Below are 19,648 nucleotides of genomic sequence, written 5' to 3' on the forward strand. Positions count from 1 at the left end.
TCCCTATTAAAGAGCAATTTATTCTTTAATAACTTTCTATGAAGAATTGTATATAATCCACTAGTAATAAAGTGTTACTAGATGATGCCATAGACAGTAGCTATAATCTCTCTCCCTTTCAAAATTGTCTTTTGAATAAAGTTTTAAGTTGCAATAAAGAACTATAAAGCACTATGTTATAATCAACCACAGTGAATTTTTTATGCAGGTACGGAATTCTAATAAAGCATGCTGCCATTGTACTAACTACATCCTGCTCTTGTGTGTGATCTCACTTGGAAACTAAAGAGGATAAAGAGCTCAAAACACTTTTGCTACATGGCTGGCAAACAAACAGGGGACAACATATAGGCAAGAAGCTGAGCCACGGGAACACCTTGAATCTGAAAAAATATAATGTTCCATTGAACTCAAAATAAATGAACCTTTCAAATGTGGCACTTAATCGAGCTTGCTGTGAAGCCCAGCATAACCTTTTCCTCCCATACAGAAAATATTTCCTTTCTTGTAATACTTCCATGGACTCTTTCTTCCCTGGATTCTGGGGAAACTTTGAAAGGTTTTCAGTCCTAGTTATCTGTGAATTCAGTGCAAAGCTAGGGGAGAACTAGCATTATTCAGACAGTGAGAAAGCGCACCCTAAGAAGAGATTGGTTCTTAAAATAACTGCCTGTTCAGTGCTCCAGTGAAAACTAAGATTACAGCCACAAGCTCTATCTCCAAACCTCCCCTCCTCTCTTTCCACTCAGAATCCTCAGTGCAGAACCACAGAACACCATATGGGAAATAAAATTGCCTGTGGCCTGACATGTTCCCTTTTCTGCTCTCTACTGAGCATCCATATAGTGTGAGCTGACTAGGCACAGAGGCACAAGACTTTCCACTGGATCTAGTTACCCTCTGCACAGCAGGTTTGCCACTGCTGGTGGCAAACAGGTCAGCCCAGTTATCAGTGTTTTGTACTTCGGTTGCTAAAGCAAAGTTGTCTGTTATGATTCAAAGTCTATAGGATTTTTAATGCAATCAACCATCCAAAAGCTGGAAGAAATATTATGGGAAGGATTAGTTGAGTTTCAGAGAACTGAATTAGGAACACGGTTTTAATTGATATTCAGTAGTAGTTTGGCACATAGACCCTAGAAGCCCTCTGGAAACCCTAGACCAGGCCAGTGGGTGATCCACCGTTTCAGCACTGTGCTCAGTAATTTTATCCTCAAACAATTTTAGTTAGGGACACTCCCAACATCTATCTCTCAAATTACCTATGGAGTCACATCCCCTGCAGCACTGGTAGGATATTGTATCATGCATCTTTTTTAGCTTATGACTGGAAAAGATAAGATCTGAAAAGAATTTGGTGGTGAGGTAGGTGATGAAATTCTGCTGCTGTGTTTGAATACATCAGGCAAGAATTGTTTTGAGTCCTGAATATGTATTCGATTTCCGCAGGCTTCAAGGTGAGCATCTTCTGAGGAGGGAGTACAAGCATTGATATGCAGATAGAACACAATCACTATCAATAATCCAATGACACCCAGAAAACCAGGAAATACATTCTTCCAAAATAGTAAATGGACTAAGAGCCATTCATATGTTTAACATTAGATGCCAGAGAATGTGATGTTGCCAGTGTAGTCTCAAGTTTTATTTGTGTGCATAGGTAAATACAACTTAAACGATCTTTTTAGAGGTGCTTATCAGTCTCCGCTATGCTTTGCACAGAAGGCATGAAAACAGTTATTCAGCAGCAGGGAGAAGGGGGAAGGAGAGCACTGCAGGTTTGACCCTTCTTCAGCTACCTGGGTATGATCTGGAAAAGGGCATATTTTATTTAACCCACAGCACTGGGCATTGTTCCCTAAGTGTTCATGTGAACACAGACAGTTTCTTCAACTGGTATGCAGAATAAATGAAGTTTAGCCACCATGTATGACAAACTGTGGGAAAGGTAGCTAGATGATGGGATGCTTTTTGTAGTAGTATGCTTTATGGAAATAAATTACTGTGTGGTGATTTCATGTAAGGCCCAGCATGTTGAAATGTAGGGAAGCAGGTAACAAGGCTAGGTCTTAACGAGATAGGCATAGCTTGCCCAGCTACCTCTATCTCTTGCTGAGGCACTAGTGGGTAGAAAATGGACGTGCTAGGATCTGCCTGCTGGCTCCCAAGCTGGGAGAAAGATAACCACAAAAATACAGAAACAGAGAGTGGAAAAAATTATCCTGTACTTTGAATGCACCTACATCAAACACATCGGGAAAGCAAGGTTCCAACACCGGAAAATGGAGAGCACTATTTTCTGATCATCATTTTCTGATGGCTTGTGCGTTTGCAGCTGAGTCAGACTGGCCTGTTCACTCTTGCATGGAGAGCTACCTGCCAGGGGCCAGGAGGAACTGGCAGATTATCTCGATATCTTCCACTAGCGCAGCCTGTTATCTGAACATGGACCAGGATCCTGCCTGAGGAAATCTTGCAGCAGGGCAGCACAGCTGGTAGAACTGCTTCCCTCCTGTACTGCTCCCCACTCCCAAGGAGTGTGGATGCAGGTCTCATCTCTGAAATGTTCCCTTCTCATCCCTTTTATGTCACCATGCATCTATATTTCTAAGCAGGGGCATTATCCCTTCTTCCGTTTTACCTTTCAATAAAGCAAACTAAACAAAGAGGTATCAAGCCCCTGAACATCAATGGGGAGAATACACACATATTCTTGGGCTGTCCAAACTATAGACCTAACATCCTGAGATGCAGCAAACACAGCTTCCCTATTGTCCGGGCTACCCCAGCTGAGCTGAAAGGAATGGCCTAGGGGCGGGGGAGAGGAGGATCAGCTGTGGGCCTGATCCCAGCTGCATCCAACCAGCTTTGTTACAGGCAACAAAGAGCAGAAGAAAAGACTTTTGTCCTTCATTGCAAGAGCAACCAACCTCCGTCTCATTGGCAGGGTGACGATTAACCGGAGAGGATTCATTTATTGTTTGGCACTCGAGATCTCCCAGCAGCAGTCCACTCCAGCCTGCTCAAATAATGGGCGGCACCCTGTTTCTGTAAATGACTCAGTCTGGCTTTGTCTCTTTCTGTGCCAGACTGCGCAGCTCGGAAGAGCTGGTTGGCAGTGCTGGATGCTGGAGAGATCTCACTGGGAGATGGCTATGGAAAAAAAAAAAGGGATAGAGAAAACGTGTGAAAAAAGACCTGTGCCACGACAGGCTGAAGAATGAAGTGAGGTCTCCTTCCAGTGAACCTGGAATAAGCAAACAGTGCTGGGTTGACAAGCATTTCATGAGGGCTCCAGCACCCCGTCTATAAAATCCCTTCTGGGAGGACAGGCAACATAGGCTACTTATGTTAGGACCTATAGCCTGGAGTGAGTTTTATGGAAGAACTCTTGACCCCTGCAAAAGGGCATAACATGAGAGCAAAAACAACACCACTGCAGCAGCCTGTGCACTTTCCTGTAAGAGCAAGGCCTTCCCACCGGCTCAGCTGGGGAAGAATGAATCCCATTCAGGGACAGAGGCTTGTGCCATGGAGGCCTGCCACCAGACACCCCTTCCTGATGCTAATCCTATTCTTCTGCTGTGGATCAAGTAATTTTTGTGTGAGTATTTTTCCTTGGCTAAAGAAAAAAGATATTTAACCACAACAAACCTGCTGCCAGCAAACGTCAATCTTAGCTTCTTGGGTCTATATTATAAGCACCAGCTACCAACTTCTGACTGTCATTTACTTTTTACTGCAGAGGTACCTCACACATTGACACAGATCTCCTGGCAGTGCCAGTGTGTTGCCACCCTCCTGAAAACAAGCATGTGCAGTCTTCCAAGACATGAAAGAAAGTTAATTAGGTTTAGTGCTAGAAGGCAGCAACAGCAATATTTTAAATATTCTCTTGCAACACTTGTTTGGGAGTGCAGGGAAATTCTCTTCACAAAGAAATACTTTCATTAGCTTGGAGAGTAGAGGAATACAGCCTAATATGATTTAAACCTTGCTTGGTCACCAGCCTGCCCCTACTCTGAACACTTTAAAACTCCTACTACCCACTCAGGTAACTCTACCATTCTAGCAGAGTCTGGAGAGGGACAGCATCCTCCTTGCATCCTGTTAAACCACTGAGGAAAGGCAAGAGCACCGCACATCCTCATTAAGCAAAGCTTTGAAATATGCTTTTAAAAATGTTTTTGCGACGCTTCCGACAAACCAAATGGTTTACGTTTTGTTATTCATTTTTCTTAAATTAAATAGATGCTAGTAAAAACTTTCTGAGTCTTGGCCTCGACCTGACCCGAAAGTGGATTTGTTGCCTGATACCAACCCTATGACTGCCACCACCCAATGAGTCCCCAGGCTCAGCCTCAGACAACAACAGAGGAGTTGGCAGTTTCTGAGGTGCTTGGCCTTGACCAGCACACCCCAGCAGCTCCCACCCACAGCTATCTCAAGGGGAAGGAGATGTTCCAGCAATGTGGGCTGGCGCTGTGCAGGGATAGGGAATCTGAGTGGCTCCTGCTCATTGCAATCTCCTCCAGCGACCTGCGTCTTATCAGACACATGTCTGATCATTATCAGTTTGATTGAACCACTGCTGAGAAGTGCAATCACCGTTGCTTATCCCTGAAAATATCATTGTTCCATCATCCATTTCCTCACAATTCTGCTTTGAATTTTTTCATGAAAATCTTTCATTTTTCAATAGCTCTTTGATCCCGAACCCTCCACTTAGTTGCTCACAGTTGGAAAATACTACACTGAAGCAAAACTCACCAGAAAAAAACAAAAATACAGGAAAAAATATACCCTGTGATTTCCACTGCTCATAGACTGTTCAGTTATGCCAAAAACTCAGAAACAGCACTCTGCTGTGAGCTTATTTTGCTAAACAAGAAGAGGGCAAGAGTTATAAGGCCTAATGTTGTAAATAATAATCCAACAGAATATTGCAGCATCACTAGATTTAGGAAAGCAGTGCTACTGTCTGTATTGATTATATGTTAATGGAAGGAAAGCATTAGAATACATGTTAGTTATGGGCTGAACAGAGTGAGAAAGGGCACCCAGGAGCAGCATGTACCCACACAACACATGACACGTAGCTGGCAGCACGTTCCTCCAGCACAGGGCTGAGGTGGGGTTCGCTCACTTCTCAGTCCCACTCCTACGCTGGTGCTCATCCACCAGTGATGGCAGGATGATTCCCTTGCTCACCAGGCATCTCCCTGTGGCAATCCCTGCTCCCTCGTGTTGCCAAGAAAAACAGCATTTCACCAATTTCTGAATTCTGTTTTATTTTTGCTCTGAGTGTCCTCAGCACACTCATTAGTTCAAGCCTTCGAATGAGCTGAAAATGAGTTACAGATGGGCACTGAACGCAACAGAATGCTACTATTTGTTCAAGACCCTTTATGTACATCTCTCACCCAAAATGCAAAACATAGCAAGAGCTGGCAAGAGACAGTCAGTCTCCACTGTACTAAAAAAAATACATTATTAGAATTAGATACATGTATTTCTATCTGATTTTTAGGAAACCAGTCTTGAATGGGAAGACACCAAGTGCGGAAACAAATCAACTAGCAGAGAGGGGAGGCTGTGTATGCTGCTGTGTCAGCTGAGCAGCCAGCACACTGAAACATTAAATACTCTCTCAGTAGCGTGTCCTTCTTGCTTTCCTCAGCCCATTCCCTCAAATCCCTGCTGCACCATTCATCTCACTGCGATATCCAAAGCGAGTGGTGAATCATGTCTCACTGTGCCTCTGTGCATCAGCACTACAAGGACCTGTGCACCATGACCTGAACATCATCATCTCCCTCTAGAAACTTGGCTCCTGGGTTCCAGCACTGGTATGGCATTACCAGCACTAGAAAAAGGGCACTCACACGTATGGATGCAGTGACATGACAGCAGGAGGTGAAGAATTTGCCCCAGGAATCAGATAGCAGGCACAATTGCCTTTCACTGATTAGACATGGTCATAATTTCTAGACATCACCAACAACATTGTGTGCAATATGGTCTGAAGCCCTGGTACCACCTGCAGCCTTATGGCTAGTTGTGAAATCACCTCTCCCCTGTGTCGCCTCAACACAGCTTTACACACAGCAGCATGGTCCACCTGCAGTGTGGACAGATGGATAGAATAGAACAGAACAGAACGGAACAAAGTATTGTATTTCAGTTGGAATGGACCTACAACAATCATCTAGCCCCACTGTCTGACCTCTTCAGCATGAACAAAAGTTAAATCTTGTTATTAACAGCATTGTCCAAATGCATCTTGAACACTGATATGTACAGGCATCAACCACCTCTATAGGAAGCCTGTTCCAGGGTTTGACTACCCTTTTTGGTAAAGAAATGTTCTCTAATATCTAGTCTGAACCTTCCCTGACAAATGCAGCTTTGAACCATTCCCGTATGTCCTATCCTTGCACCCCAGGAAGAAGAGCTCAGCACCTCTCTCTCCACGTCCCCTCCTCAGGAAGCTCTAGAGAGCAACGAGGTTGCCCCTCAGCGCAAAGGTCAATATCTTCCTTTGGAACAGATAGCCACAAAAACCATATAGGAAATCAAAAGGAGAATTAAATGCTTTATCCTAGGATTCTATTGCAAGTGCAGTTTACAGCCTAGAGTCTTGGCATAAGTGAAATGGCACTTGAAGAACTGATGGGGTTTTCTTCCTTCCGTGGCCATATTTAGCTCACATCCTCTTCTAAAGATACGGGCAAGAATAATTTGTTGCTGCTATCAAAGGATGGACGTGACCAAATATTTCTCTATCCAACATACTTTCAACAGCTAGTATCAGAATTTAAAGAACTATAACCAAATCAGAGTCTGGGTGAAGCACCTGAACTTGGGTAAATTCATGGGCCAGTCCTGTGTGTATAACGTAAATACAAGGATTCTGTTTTATGCAGCTGCAGACAGGAAAGTGTAGATAGCAGCCCAGCAAATAGATTCTGCAGCTTGTCTTTTCTATGACACTTTGTTAAATACATTATTGCTTCATCATTGCTTGTGGTTTATTTTGGCAAGCCCACAACATCACATTTCTCAAAGTCTTCTGTACCTTAATAAGTCCAAGCACATTTGGAACAGAGAAGGGAAGAAACTAGATGCATTGTGCACAACTGGTAACAGTTTCCTGCCACGCCTGATTAACGGAGTAAAAACAAAACTCAGCTTCTGTTGGAAGAGGTCCCATCCAAGGTATAGGTTGCATAAATTGCCCTTAAGGAAAAGAGGAAAAGGGATGCTTGCTCTGGGGAATTGTTGTGGGGTTTTGTTAAGGTTTGTTTTATTACTGGTTTTTTGAACAAACAGTTTGATTTTACTATGAGGGAGGAGAAGAGGGACTCCTGCCAAGCAGGACTGGGACACTGATTCTGCTACTACATTTTCTGCCAGCACAACAATTCTGCAAGCAGATCTGAATATCCTGGTGTACATGCCTTGTTCATCTCCTGTGCAGAGTCCATGGGCTGCAGGGGGTTCACACTGATGTAGTGCAGTAGGTCAGTGGTACAACATGGTATTTAGAAACGGGGGAACTACCTCTCTACTAGTCTAAACATTATTCCAGACAGGAAAATTCCCACCTCCTACCCTGCATCATTTCATCATGCTTGGTTAAATGATGTCATGAAACCCAGTCACACAATTATGCCCATTTACATGCCAATCACTGCCTCTGCCCTACACATGTATTTCAAAGAAAAACTATTTGAGTTAAAGTAGCCAATTCTCTGTTGTTCCCTTTCTCTTTTTCTTTTTTATTCTTTTTAGAACAGAGGGAAACACAATTTTTATTCCTGTACAGGTTCCTTTCCATTCATTCTGGCAGCTATTCCTGACTACAATGTTCTTAAAATTGTACATTGGAAAACTTCTTTCAGGTGTTGCAGTGTACAGTTAGTGTTAATGATAGTAATTGACAACTGTGTCATTTTACACAAGGTTGTCATCCTCTCTTGTTAGTATCTATAAACATGTCTTTGTTTACCAAGGCAGATTCAGTTTGCCTCCATTAGGAGGCACATACAGCCAGACAGATTGATACCTTCATGTACATTTGCGATTTCTTTTGAATCCAATTGTAAGATCCAGTTATAAATCCAAGAAATTAAGTGGCTTCCTAGAGATTTCCTTTGCTATAGTTCGTCTTCTGTTTCTATAGCTCTTGATTTTTCACTGCTGACCTGCTCTAAAATGCTTACAGAAAGTACAGCTGTGCTCCTGGATGTGTAAGGTTTCTTCCTCCAGCTGTCATTCAGCAAGCAAACATTCTATGCCTGTGAAATATTTGTTGGCTGGCACAGTTGTCCCATTTTCTCAAGTACTACTGCTGACTGCAGCTAAACCTTGAGAAAGTTGTGAATTTGAACAGTTAGCAATGCATACAAATGCTCTAGCAGCTCTTTGTTTGAAAGGTACAGGAATTTGGATTTTCCTGAAACTAGGTGCTAGAGGCTTCCTGATGCTTCTAGAAGATACCACTGGCTCACTGGTAAAGGAGCCTGCCTCAGTGTTGTAAGTGGGAAGGGATTGCAACCTGTATTCCGGAGAAGGAGATGTTGAACATGTAATATTAATACACAAATAATGAAAGAAAAGAAGGAAAGAAGTACACTATTTTGTTTCTAGCCATGATGGACATACAGAACCTGAAGTGATTTCCTTAGCACTCAAACAGATTTCCTTATTGCCCATTTAATGGCACATTTCAGAATATAGCTGGGCTCTACAGGGCAGAACAAGGTCAAGCAGGACAGTCAGAGACATTCCCCACAAATTTCACTTGGGAAGATACTGCTTTGTGATCACAGCAGCTGGAAGTAGCAGGAGCTGAACTGCGGCAGGGAGAACAACAGTGTTGTAGTTACAGGCAGAAAGTTTTATAAAGTCTTCAATGTATGTGCCTTGTCAGAATTTACAATAATTTAAGGTGCTTATTATTCCTCCAGGCATGGAACTCATAAATATTACTCAGTGCTATTTGTCATTGGCTTCTCTGTCATGCATAAAGCAAAATTAAATACTTATCTCTATATCGTTAACGTATTAAACATTAGGATTTATGGGGTTTGAGATCTTACTTGCTCTGAGAACATTAGCTTCCTGATGAAAGATCTAAGCACAAATAGAAGGAACGCCAAAATACCCTGGAACATAATTAAGGATACTGAGGTGCGAAGAAGCCCCAGGCATAGGAATGCGCAGTTTTCTTATTTCCACTTTCACGGTGGGCTAGTTTTCTTTGTTCCACATTTCTATCCACTCTCCCAATGTGCCACTGTATTGCTTTGCAACAAGTCATCCAGTGATGAAAATGTAAGTGCATTCTTATATGGATCATCGGACAAAAAGCGTCCCTGGCTTAAAACATGTCCTCACTATCTGTGTACTGGGAAACTGCAATTCAGCAGTGTCTAAATACAAATATCATAGATTCCGCTTTCCATATGAAGAAAAATTTCTTTGGTAGCTTTACTTGATTTGTTGCTATTCAAGGGTTCTTGCAAACACGCATTGAACAGGGACAACTTTTAACTAAATCTCTATCTGCAGCATAATAGAAATGCTTTCTGTGGTGTTGTCCATCTCTAACCAGCAGGTAACAGCTGGCATTTTCTAGAATGCACACATGCATACAGGAAGCAAACACACTGAGTTTTGCAAGCATAGCCTTAAATGGTGCTAAAATCTTCCCATTTAAAACCCATAAGGAGTTACTAAAAGCAATTTTTAACTTTTTCCATTTCCGCTTCCATGAATTTGATGAAGTTAATGGATTTATGTAAGCACTGACTTTGATTCTACGATTTTAAACAAGGGTGGGTGAAGGTCTGACAATACTGTGCAAATACATGATTTTATGCACTGAAGTAATGCCTTTGCGAGAACAAGGTCTTTAAAATGTGTATTAGTTTCCCATAGTGTCTGTCACTTTTCTGACAAAAACCAGAGGATGCATTTAAGTTTACACTACTGATGCTCACCAAAGCTGTCCCTGTATAGCATTGTGCAGACATCTGCCAGGGGGGTTTATGGGCTGGGATTAAGAGCCTGGCCTCAGAAGGAGGCTGTGCACATAATGGTGGCAGAAAATGGTGTTTTACACAATGAAAGTGCCCATGTCCATCTTGAATAGCACAAATAAAACACAATGCAGGTGGATGCTGCACTGTGTCATGTCCCAGGGAAATTTCAGGCATCAGAAAAGATGTGTTTCTTGGGTAGAGTTGAGGGCAGAGAACTGATCCATCACTGCTCACATGCTCTCACAGTCAGTAAATGTTGCAGAAAATACGAGCTATGACAGCACAGGCGTGAGCCCAAAGGATAGTAGCCTCCAGGGCACCACAGCAGAGCCAGGGGTACCACCGCTGAGCCTCCACTCCAGTCATGTACTTCCCCTTGTAAATTTTTCCCTGAAGGCCCTATTTAGACAGCCAAAAAGACTTCACACCCAGATGATGCTTCTCTACACACATACATTTGCTGCTTCATCACGGGAGACCATCAGAGCCTCACAGGAGGTTTCAGGAGCAGGCTTTGTCAGGACTCTTGCTTGGCAGCCCTGAAGCCACTCTTCGTGTCCTCTTTACAGCTGAGGCCAAACTACATCCCAGCAGCAATGTTGGTGGCCTATTGTAAAACACACAGTGAACTTACTGGCACTGTAACATCTTGTATCTCATCCCAAAGGAGTAAGACATGTATTTTTTTCAGGAGACATTTTCTACTCTACCTTGTTCTAGTTGATTTAAACGTCCTTAGTGATGTACTCCACCCTCTGCTTATGAGACTTTCTCACAACACAGCAGAGCTCACTGCCAGCCCAAGGTTTGCAATTATTCATTCCTTCCATCATTCTTGCTTTTACGATCCTAAGTAATTCCTCTCCCACTTACGTGTAGCCTGTAACGTCTCATCTCTGAGGCCAACTAACCTCTGCCACTTTTCTCATCTCCCTCTTGGCCCATTTTTATTACATTTTGATTTTTGGTAATATTTGTAACTCTTTCCATGTAAGTACAATTAAGTAATTGTCTTAATCACTCTATGAAAAAAACACAAGTTAATGAGTTCAAACTTCATACCAATTGTTGAAAACCCCTAGCTGATTCTTCCCACTGCTAATGGGAAGCAGAGAACAGTGATGAAGGTACCATTGCCACTGTTCACCTACTGTACTGCTTTTCCTCATGCCCTAAGGCTGTTTCTGCTTCTGTTCACCTACTTGTCAATATTGCATTCAGTCAGCACTAGGTCTCATTAACTAAAACATGCCAGGCACCAGAGCTGCATCATGCTGTTTGAACATCATGTGAGGAAGGCTGATTTTTGAGGGAAACAGGATATAGCTGGCAGCTGACTCCAGCTCTTCTTGGTCTCTATCTTATTTTCTAGGTTTAGGGCAAACAGACCTTTTCTCTGGTTACTTGTACTGGGCACAGGTTAAGGACTTTCATTACACATTAATAACTAAAAGAACAGTGGCATATTCACATAAATGGAGACACAGGTTTTCTTTTTCAAACTAAAGAATCCCGAAAAATTTAAGAACCTGTTATTTGTTTGCAGATTACTTTCTAAACCCCAAAATGAATACCAAAATGCCAGCAATGTGATTTTCAATATCCCACTCTTCTCTTTTAAGGAGGTCTTTTCTCATTCCGTGCATTACGGATGTTTAATTGAAAGGTTACACACAGGGTCATCAACAAGGCTCACAATGCCTCTAGCCTTACAATACACTTCACTTCAAAGGGATTGGCTGCATTCCTGAGCCTTGTACCAATAAGCACTAATAACACTGAAAAATGAAAACTGAAACAGATGTCTCCAATAGCATTGATTCTTATTAGCTGTTCACAGCTATTCTTACACCTCTAGGCATAACGAAGCCAAGCCTGCGTGCTGGGTGTGCGGCTGCACAGGGCCTTGGTAATGCCGTTGGAATGCTCCCCTCTGCTGCTGCTCGCTGCATTCTTGACAGACTGTCTCCATTATAATCTTAAGAAAACTTCTTAAAAATGTCATTTTAAAATGCATCAAATATGTAAACTCTTACTTAATAAGGACAGGATTTGACAGTAACATGCATTTCTTAAAATTAACTGGGAAAACCAGTGATCCAACATACGTTAGAAAGACAGAGCTGAACTGTACATTTATCTGTGCCTCGCTGCAGATCCCAGATCTGTTATGACCACCCAGAAAGAGCTTAGGGCAGCAATGTGGCAAGATAATGGAAGAACGGCAATTAAAAGGTAAAGAAAAAAAAAAAGGTTTTGTGCATATCACTCTGCTGTAAATACCCCAAGCAGGCAGGTAATAGACATCAATTCTTTATGCAATCTGTTCAGTGAACAGAAGCGAAACTGATTTGGTATAACCCACAAGTGTAATGAGTACTTGTACCCTCGCACACAAAACCAAAGCCTAAACCACAAACTTATTTGGGTTTGCAGAGCTTCCTTGCCTGTCTGTTCTAACACATTTTTGCTCTTAGACATTATTTTCCTACTTAGAAAGAAGGGCAGCCATGAGAGACATCTGTCAATCTAGAAGGAACAGATTTTAACCTCATTTAACATATGGACAATGGAAGCTGCTCCTGCTGAAGAAGATCATATTTTTATTGTTAAAGGTTGGTAGTGTGAGAACAACTTTCCAAGTGGACCAGCAACCTATGTGACAAGAGGGAAGGGAAAGCTAATGCAGAGATGCTAAGGATGACAAGGACAAAGCAGTGGGCTGTGCTGAGCTTCACAGTCCAGCTTGTACACTCACACGTGCCAGGAATTTACACATTTCTGTTGCTGGCAGAGTTCTGTATATTCACCACTGAGGTAAGTTTGAAAAGCTGGAGTTGTAATACACTGTGCATTCAGGCCCAAGTGTCCACTTTCCATGCAGAAGAGTCAATATAAGGAAAACTGTATTTTGCTGTGGATCTCTTAGGAACTAGATCCACTGTCAAAGTGGTCAGTCAGAAGATATTGCTTAATACTGTATGAAGCATCCTCCCTTTCCTGAATCTCTCTTCCCTGAAGACCTCAGTGTATCTCTGGAGACCATTTTATACCTTTGAAATCTGAAGTCTGACTTAATCCTGCATCTGAAGATAATCCTGAAAATCATCCTCAGCCCTCAAAGTAATAGAGCAAAACTGGGAAAGAAAGAAGATGTCTGTCCTGTGCAACTGGGAATGAAAATGCAGCGCTGAGCCAAAAGGATCATCCCTGTAATGTTCTAGATTCTGTAAAATTGTATGCATTAGTAACACTGTGGAAGAAAAGCAGGAATCTGGAGTGATACGCATGTGGTAACTTTATCCATGCTGAGAAGATTTCCAGACAAGGTGAAGCTCCTGATTGTCTCAGCCAACAGCTGTCTATCTCAACCATTGCATCATCTTCAAGGTACATCTCTGCTCACTGTCCTGTTCAGCATGTTAATTTAGGGCACTGAACAAACCCAGCAGCTTTTTCCCATGCCTATTCTGACGTTAGGGAATTCAGTGCAATCAAACCAAGATGCCGTGCTTTGCCAGTGATAGTGATTTTTGCTATGCTCACGCTGTCTGACCACTCAGCGGTGCATTCTTGCCTCAGATGAAGAATGCTATCACACAACATACCATGTAACCAGACCAATTGTAAAAGTCACTTCTGGAATATTAAGAATGGGCTGGTGATGCCTGCACAGGTCTGCAGGGATTGTTCAGCTTGCTCGAGGGGAGGAGTTCACGGCATTTATTGTACACTGCACCACACAGAACACATATTTTGCCTTTTTAGAGAATACCCCTGAAGGGAAACATCATTCAAAGGGCAGAAAAGGGAGGGGACCTTTTCCATGGAGGTTGTGCACCAATGACAGGCTCAGATACATCAAAACCATCAAAAACACTGGGCAAGAGTTTTCTTACTGCTCGACACTCGCTGTTGTGAGGATGAAGGAAAAGGATGTCCATCTGCAGCTACAAATACATTGTAGCTGCATTTCAACTGTGAAAATTTCCTTTTATCTTCAAGTGGAAAACCAAGTTTTGTTTTGGTAGGTGTCCATAAGAATGTGAGCTCATTGTTCCTGCAGGTTTTACCAGTCGCTTCTAATTCCATACATAGAAACAAACATTTCTACTCCTGAGTGAGTCCAAATGAGAATTCACTGCTCAGAGATGTAGAAAAACAGCATTCTGCCTGAGCTAGGGTCAGGAAGGAACTCCAGCATCACGCATGGCTACTAGCTTCCCTCTGCTTTGGACCTGCTTAGAGCAGTGTTTCAGGACAATCCAACAGCTCTGGAGCATGCTGAATGCTACCAATGATTCCCTCTGTTTCCTTTTGTCTGCCAGTCCAAACTATTTTTTGTCAGTAAAGGTTATACAGTGAAGTGCATCCAGGTGCTTCATCCAGATGATGCATAAAATTCAGGGAATTCAAATACACATCTGGTTACTAAAAAAGCCATAATAAAAGCAGAAATTCTTATTAATAAATAACCACTTTTCCTTGGTTAATATAAAGGTTGCTGGCGCAGGTAGCATGAAGATCCTTGATATTAGGATGAATCACTCTACACTGATAACTGAATGCCCTCTGTTTGTGGCATGGAAAAGGTGCATAATGGCTGCACCTCTCCGAGTTCTCATGCTGTTGCTTCTTACCTGCACAACACAGCTCACACTAAATTACCACAGGAAGGAAAATACCATAAATCTTCCTGCCTGCTGTTGAACTCACCTACTTGCAGCTATTCTTGCATCTCAACAGCCCAGCCTGTTCATGGGTGGAAAAGCTTAAGATATGGGCCATAGCCAGGGAACAAAGCTAGCTCAGAACTAGCTAACATGGATGCAAATTATTCTGGAAGCAGAAAGGCTGTCAATAAACTTTCAGAGCTCCTGCTGGAGCTTATGGAGTACATTAATACCCAGGTAAATAAAGAAGGACTTTCATGTTCTAAGTGGCTATTAATGCAATAGAAACAAGTGCTACAGACTGGGGAATGTAAATGGAAACCCTAGAGAAGGATCTCTCTGCAATCTTGACCCTGGAGGAATACACCCAGGAAATATAGGAAATTCCATTTAAACATAACAAAATACTTTTTTTATGGTAAGACTGGTTGAGCACTGGCACGGGCTGCCCAGAGAGGTGGCAGAGTCTCCATCCTTGGAGATAATCAAAACTCAGACACAGTCCTGAACAACCTGCTCTAGCTGGTATTGCTTGAGCTGTGGGGTGCCTAGATGATCTCTGGAGGTGCTTCTAACCTCAGTGTTGTGTGATTCTATGATTCCTGCTGTTATTTTCGGTATTTAGACAGTAAACTCTTTGGAGACAGAGCCAAAGAAACACCATGGAGGCTTTTTACCATTTGATCATTAAATATTCTCAAAATAAGTCTAAACCAAAGAAGGAATGCAGACAATGCAATTGATACCCAAGGGAGGACCAGACAAGCAAAGCAAAAAGGTTAAAAACTCTTTCATACAGCAGTTATCCATGTGAGCAACACGAGCAAAGATGAGATCTGCTTCAAGGGCAATTCATACGTTACTCTGCTTTTTTGTTTTCCTCAGTCAGCAAAAGCCAGAGTTGTTCTAAAGGCTCCATGGTGATGAAAAGCAGAGTAAAGGAGGAAACAAAGATGATTGCGTCAACCAAGGGAAGTTTCAGAGAACAGATATTTATTGGGTCCATTTGGATCCATTTGTGAGTAACAAGTGGAGTATCACTCAACTGATTGGATGGAGCTTAAGGTAGACAGACAGATTTAGGACTTAACTAGAAGTAAGAAAAGTTGCAAAGACTTGTAAAACATGTCTGTTGGATCTTGGCTTCAGCCATCCCCTCTTCTGCCTGTAAAATCCATTCCACAAGCTCTATATTGGGTTATATCCCAAATGAGATTATTTTACACACAACTATATTTAATTTGCAGTGAGGGGAACACCTTGGTTTGTTTTATGTCCACATGCCTGTTTAATTGGGCTTCTGATTATTTAATGTCACTGCTGCAGAGGTAGCTTTTATGAGGCACAAAAGAAAATTTAATGAAAATTATTCACAAGCCCAACTTCTGACTAGTAAAACCAAGAGCTTAATGTAAGAGGCAAAGTCCCCATCTGGTACTTCTCTTTGAAAAGAACAGCCCACATGAAGGATTTATTGTGACATTACAATGCTTGATGTCAAATAATCTAGCCAGAGGAACAATATTGCCCTAAAGAGAGCCATCAGGCCCCGTGTGACATGGGTATTTGAAAGGATTAACTACACTTAAATCAATACAGGCAATGAAAACAGAAATAACCAATCTCTTAGCCGCTCAATTATTTAAGAGTGTCTTTAGTCCCCACAGAATGGAATTAAACGCTTGTTTAAGAAGACTGACAATTAAATCTATTTCTTTAATGTCAAGATAAGGACGTGGGATCTCTGACTGCAGTATGGTGTGAAGGAGTGACATTTCACAGAGAGGAACATTCAGAAGGAGCCCTCAGGGTGCTCACCAGTGAAGGGCTTTCTCATGGGGGGACCTGGCTGCTTCCCACAGGCATGGCTGCGTGCACTGTGCACACACATCTGCTTCCCCAGGGGTGCTGGTGCTCCGCATCCACCAGCACATCAGGCTGTGGCTGCCAGTTTGTGCCTGGGCCACTGTCACAGCAGTGCCAGCACCAGTGGGGATGGCAGCATTGGCCAGGATGCGACCAGCAGCAGACAGTCACCACCTCATCCCCAAACCCACTGTCCTCATGCAGTCGGGTCTTCATGAAAGGCTACATCCAGATACAGCTTCTTAGCTGTCCCATTTCCTTCCTAGTGCTATGTTTTAAGAGTAGAAACTGCAGGCTTTAAAATACACAGAATACTAATATCTGAGTGTTATTTCAGGTGATAACATAAATGTAAAATCATTTAATTGACACAGGCTGACAATTTCCCAGTTACTTGAGTTTTGAAAAGTTTGTCTGACCTATCCCAATATATTTTTGAAGATATTTTTAAGATGTTTTACAGAGCAACCACTCTGACCTTTCCTCATGATACTATTTCTCCTGAGGTGTTTGTTCATCTCAAATGCAATGAAGAAATTCCTAGCAAGGAAAATTTTAATAAGAACTTCTATTTTCAGATGATAAAAAGGAGGCAACAGAAGCAGGATTTATGCAAAGCATTGAATGTTCATCCATCATATTGCAAATTCCCTAGGCGACAGGAAAATACCAGATACCTGCATGCCTTCAGTTAAAGTTCCTGGCCAGAAAAGCTGAAAGATGTTCTTAAATTAGAGACAATCCAACACACTAAGAGTTCATGAAGATGTTCTAGCGGCAGTTGTCCATCATGAATCTCAGTTTTCCAAAGGCTTCTGTGAGTTGAAAGACAGTTAAAAGCCTGATTCTTGATATTTAGGCTACTTCACTACATGGCAGATGAATGCAAAAGCCCTCCTCTGGTTTATAACTAATATGTGAAAGTAATTGTCAATGTGCCAGCCTGACTCCTTGCTGCTGTTGAGCTCTGAGTCACAACAGACAAGCTCTTATTCCTAGATCTTCCATCCCTTTTTTGCATTTTTTATCTGTCCATTAAGATATCACTGTGATTTAATGTATTACTTTCTTTCAGGCAGAAAAGAAGTGCAGTCCAGAAAAGATGATCTTTTTCTAAGTATTTTTTTTATAACAATTTGTGAAAATGTATTGCAGAAAATCATTACTCATGATTTTTGTCTTGACACTTTTAAGCATAATAGCTTGGAGGTATTGTTGATTAATGATTTCTAGGTCCTCTGATGTTCTTGTACAAACTTGTCCACATTTTAGAGTCAGAGTAAGGTGCAAAAAAGTAAAAAGAAAGAAAGAAAAAAGACAATTGTCACTTTTTAACCAGAGACTGTAGATTTTATGGCTTATATGTGCCCTGACAGCTCTGCATGCAATTCTCAACTTCAACACTTTTACCATTGATCAAATGGCTATGATGCTGCTATGTTGAGCCTCACCCTCAGCACATGTCTGGTTTTGTGGTCACCCTGCTGGTTATTTTCATGCCATTATTTTGCTGATCATCGCCAAATGATTTATTTCCTCATCTCCTGCATTAGTATTACACAGCTGTTCATTCTTCTCTAAAGCATTTAAATCTCTTTCTTTGCCCTTCTTGCCCTGTTACTCCTTATACATTTCACAACAGTTGCTTTGGCACACATCTTTCAGCTACATATGAGCCCATCTAAACCGATGTTGCCATCATTATTAGCTGTCCTGAAGAGCTGACAGTCTGGGTATAAGATGATTCATGACAGGTAAAGATCACAAAGATCTGCAGAATGTAAAGTAACAATGAGACTATGCTGGTCCACATGGTCAGATATAATCACAGCACATCTGCAGCCTAAGCACTGTTGATGCTTTTATAGCTACAGATGCATATTTGACATGGTCATCTGTGCCTGTAATTGCACATGTGCATGGGAGAAGCACAAGGAGCTGCCCTGCAGAGAGCTGGGCACACTCCTCAGTCTGTGGGGAAGGTGCTGTGTTAGTGCTTTGTAAGGTAAACAGGAGGGTTCTTGGGTGGGCACCTGCTTTGCACGAGCAAGAGCATCTGTGTCCTTTTCCAATCCTTTGGAATGAAACTGTTAAACAAACGCCATTGTTTCATAGCTGTTCTTTACCATGTAATTGCAATGAACTGATTTTCATGCTCAGTAAAATTTGCATTAAACTGTACATATGTTTATGCAGGTTAGAGATAGAAAAGGCAGATTTGTTTGTGGATTTCAGAACTAAGGTAGAATTCCATAGAAGAGCAAGTTTTTTTTCAGCACAGAATTAATTCTATTAATCCAAATCTGGAGTATTCATTCCTCATCAGCTCACTTCTGCAGCACCTGAAGGATATGGATATTGAATAACCGTGACACTGCTGGCATGTTATTGGTCTGTGAAGCTGGGAACTAGCTGTTCTGGACAATACCCTTAATGCAATAAGCATGATTAAGAAACCAACATTTGTTTTTAGCAGAACTCTTAGGAACTGAAAAATACAAGGGAATCTCTCACTTATTCCCATTTTATATTCTGGCTTCAGCTGTTCATGGACTTGGAGGGTGGATTTCAGATACATTGGTGCTGCACCACAAGCAAAAGGAACTCTGTATTTCTTATGATGTTTTACCTTCCATGCTCTTTTACTACACAAGAATTATTGTTATTACATGTAAACACTGTTCTAAACTGGTGGCTGTAACCTAGAAAATATTTGTCCAAAGCTGGTGCCAACTTCCTTCCCTTCCTCCTTTTTGACCTGAAAGCATTTTCTGATTCTCCTCATAGGAAGACACAAGTCTCAGCAGGAGAGCTCTAACTAAGCCAAGCAGGAATCATGCTGTTTGCTTTCAGAACTGACTTCTATCTGCTCTGCCCCAGTTGTTTTGACCCAGTCACCTGTGGCTGCTCTTTGACAGGGCTAGTTTATGCCTGCCTCTTGCCACTCACAGAGTGGGAGAACTTGTCTTGCTCAGACTGCGCTGTCACTTTTTTTTCACTTGACAGCAGACTGGTCTGACATGGTTCTTGTCACTCAAATGGTGGAGAGCACAGATCCCT

Source organism: Psittacula echo, assembly GCF_963264785.1.
Source record: "Psittacula echo genome assembly, chromosome: 16".
NCBI lineage: Eukaryota > Metazoa > Chordata > Aves > Psittaciformes > Psittacidae > Psittacula > Psittacula echo.